The sequence below is a fragment of the Chanodichthys erythropterus genome, chromosome 17 (genome assembly GCF_024489055.1).
Source record: "Chanodichthys erythropterus isolate Z2021 chromosome 17, ASM2448905v1, whole genome shotgun sequence".
Classification (NCBI taxonomy): Eukaryota; Metazoa; Chordata; class Actinopteri; order Cypriniformes; family Xenocyprididae; genus Chanodichthys; species Chanodichthys erythropterus.
In genome coordinates, this window is record NC_090237.1 from 37,282,802 (window position 1) to 37,287,038 (window position 4,237).

Genomic DNA, 4,237 nt, shown 5'->3' on the forward strand with positions numbered 1-4,237 from the left:
AATTACAGTTTTTTCCAATTGCTAACACACAATTTTTCAAACTAGTCTGGTTTTATCAAAACACTTAACACAATTCACAAAACCACACACCCAAACTGCAAAATACCTCATATATCCTGCAAAATGAAGCACTGCAACCGAAACTACACAGAGCATTATCAAAATCAAACTTTTGCATGAAATGGCACACACTTCATTCATATTACCAGATTTTTGCCTAACCACCTACACACTGTTGGGCATAATGAAAAGCACCCCCATCTTTAGTATGCTTTGCCATAATACTAAAATATGTATCAGATTGTTCACATGCACAGAAATATTTGCAGATACACACACATGCTGTTGCAACATTTTTTATTTTTTTTCCTTCACTACAGTAAACAAGTCAGTACAACATAAGCACAGCAGATATATTTACATGGGACTGAACAAAAATATTCTTACAAAAAAAGTAAACTGAAAAAGAAAATTTCTGAAAAAAAATATATTACAGTAAAAAAAACAAACAAAAAAAAAAAGGCAAGAAAAATAATTAGGCAGCATCTTGCCGCACAGCCGGGTCTGGCCACAACGCCTCGTCAACATCACAGGCAATATCTTCCCTTGCCAGACATCGAGGGAAGAAGCGCCTTGAGTGCCTTATCCATCCCTGAATTGCACCCACATCAATCTCATCACATGCCTCTTCCATGGCCTGCACAAAAGGCATGCGCACAAAGGGCTGCCGGTCGTATACCTTCCACCGCCATGCCGAAAAGAATTCTTCTATGGGGTTCAGAAATGGTTAGTATGGTGGGAGGTATTGCACGAGAAATTTTGGGTGGTCAGCAAACCAGTTTTGGACTGGGGCTGCACGATGAAAGCTCACGTTGTCCCATACTACAACGTACCAGTTTCTTTGATGGTCTGCATCATTCATACGCTCTGGTGGTATGAGAATGTTGTGAAGTCTGTCCAGAAATGTGAGAATATGGGCTGTGTTGTATGGTCCAAGTTTGGCATGACGGTGGAGGACACCATGCATATTGGAGATGGCAGCGCACATTGTGATGTTCCCACCACGTTGGCCAGGAACATCTATAATGGCTCTGTGGCCAATGAGGTTTCTCCCTCTTCTTCTGGTCTTTGCTAGGTTGAACCCAGCCTCATCTATAAAGATGAACTCATGTGGGATTGCATGAGCATCCATTTCCAGTACTCCCTGAAAACAAAGAACAAAAATCACTCAATATGGTGTTATCCAGTACACTGGGAAACAATGTTGTGTGTAGTGTACTGCAGTCAATATAGTACTTACATCCACATATGCTCGTCTGAACTCTTTGTTTCTTTGAGAGTTTCTCTCAAACGGCACCTTATAAAGTTGTTTCATTCTGATTTGGTTTCGCTTGAGAATGCGAGCCAATGTGGACAGACTAACTCGTTGAATGTTGTTGAATAAGGTGTTGTCTTGGATGATGTGGCTTTGAATTTCTCGTAATCTGATTTCATTATTTTCCAAAACCAAGTTTACAATGGCAGCTTCCTGTACCCCGGTGAACATTTGGCCCCTTCCTCCACCATGGTGTCGTCTCTCAGTCCTTTAGAAAAAATAAAATAAAAATATATATAGGGCTTGGACAATGCAGCCTAAATATTTTCCCCCACAGTAGAGTACATTGTACAGGAAACTTGTACAGTTCATGAATGGCTGATGTCATACACTAAGTAAACAGGTGTCACCCAACTGATACACTATGACATGGGGTATACTACATGTGTACTACATGAAATTTTGGTTACATACCTGTTCTCCAGTCTAAAGGTCCGGATGACAGAGGCGACAGTAAAACGGCTCAAGTTTGGCTGCACTCTCTGTCCAGCCTCACGCATTGTCAACCCATGGTTGATGACATGATCTACTAAGGTTGCTCTGATTTCATTTGAAAGTGTTTGTCTTCTTTGGCCATGAACTCCTCTACCTGCTCTACCCCTACCTCTCACTCTTCCTCCCCCTCTTATTCTCAACCTCCCTCTTCCTCTTCCTCTTCCTCTCTCTGCAATGTCTTCCATTGTTGTTGTAAAAAAAAAAGGTTCTCACCTGTGGTCTTTTCATAGTGCTTACATCCTGATTGAAGTGTTAACAATTAACCACTGAGGTGTTTGGCCAGGTGGCACATGTAATTGGCCAATTAGCTCATGTAGTGTCATTTTGAATGGCAGTGTTTTGAAATGGCAAACATGTGACTTTATGTCAGATTGTTGTGTCTTATGCAGAGAACTGTATTTAGTGAATTTAAAAAGTGCTATTTTGAAATGCAAAATGTGTGTAAAACAGAAAAGGTGTTTAGACTTTTGGAGACTTGAGAAGAAGTTTTGCTCTCTGTGTGTCAGTTTAAATAATTGTGCTGTGCATGTCATTTTAGTGTGTTAGCAATTGGAAAAAACTGTAATCAATGGTTCAAATGATAAAATCATTATTATAACAATAAAATGACTCTATATAAAATGTTAGCATTATTTGTACTATATATATTTTTTAAATTTGTTTAAGGGTTGTAGAGAACAGTGCACTATTGCATTATATTCTGAGGTTTTAATTACATCATATCAATATAGTCAGTTGTGAATTAAAGTGGGCCGGTCTGAAACTCCTGGGGCCTCATTTATAAAACTTTGCGTAGATTTCATCCTAAAAGTGTACGTACACGCAAAAGCTAGATTCTGCGTACGCACAAAAAAAATCTGATTTATAAAACCATGCGTACGCCAGATCCTGCGCACAAATCCCTTTATAAATCCCAGTCAGCGGAAGATTGTGCGTATGTGCATCTCCACCCTGTCTCCTCCCCGAAATCACCATATATGGAGCTTACGACACCTAGTTTTACTATGCATAACCTCATCTGCATATCATTTCCATACATATTCCCATCCACGTGACATCCACGGTTAACACCGTCAAAGGTACAAGACATTGGAAAATATTAGATATGGACTATAAATGCAATTTGTGCCACACATTATGTTGATAAAGATAATCCAATATCCTCTTTGTTTTAGAATAAATATATCAAAATATCCATAAAAACAAAATTGTATAAAATACTTCAGATAAAGGTTTTAGAATAGAGATGATTCATTCATTTTCACTGGCCAGATAGTATTTTAATAGTTTTAAACAATTCAAATCAAATTTATGCAGTTTTGCTGATATACATATCTTTTAGGAAGTTTATAGGCTATTATTTATAGGCACTTATTTATTGCAGTGTAAATACAATTGTCTGAAACAGCGCGTCACTGACAAAGTATTTTTAAAAGAAAACATGCAAATCTTACCGTTTTCCTCAATTTATATCCTTCAAAATGGTAATTATTTGAAGATCCTTCACACGAACACCTCCTGCAGCTGTGGTTGTACAGTAAGATATTATTGGACCTATTCAAACAGGACAACGGACCGTTCGACCACCGAATCCAGCAGTGTCTTCCATAATATCCAAGTTAAGTGTGCATCACTGATCGTCATTCTCGAAAAAATATTTTGTCATAACATCTGCAGTGTGGTTTAAAGAGGAATTATTGTGCTTCCAGCACTCCTCGCTGTCATTAAAACAGCATGTCACTGGAAAAGTGATCGAAAGTAGCACATCTACTATCTCAATTCATATCACTTTTGTCTCCACTGAGGGGGAGCATCCATTATGATGATATGTTATATACGCACATACCTTTTTATAGCCCATTCATTTAAATTCAAAGTATTTGCACCTGGTTAAGAATGCGGATAATGATAATTCAGGTTGATGCAATTTTATTTATTGGGTGATGTAATAGGATAATTTAGAAGTTTTTCATTTTAAATAGTTATTGCTATTTGGGCCAGTTGGTGTCGCCAAAACACATACTCTTCTAAAAGAGTGCGTACGCATGGTCAAGATCATCCTTACGGTGCGCACTTATTTACGCCAAGTTTATTTTTTATAAATCCCGATATGTGCGTGGAAAAATGCGTACGCATATTTCTATGCCCATTTTGTGCGTACGCAACGTTTATACATCAGGCCCCAGGGCTGAAAATGAGTCCTACTCTGGCCCTGCTCAGGAGCCTCCTGTCACAGAAATGCCAGGCTCCACTGTCACCCAATCACAACGCACCCCGTCTCCTGAATACTAATCACGCACACCTGCAGGTCATCACTGGCAGTATAAAGGACTCTCAGTGTAACGTCTGGATGGATCCGTTCAGAGT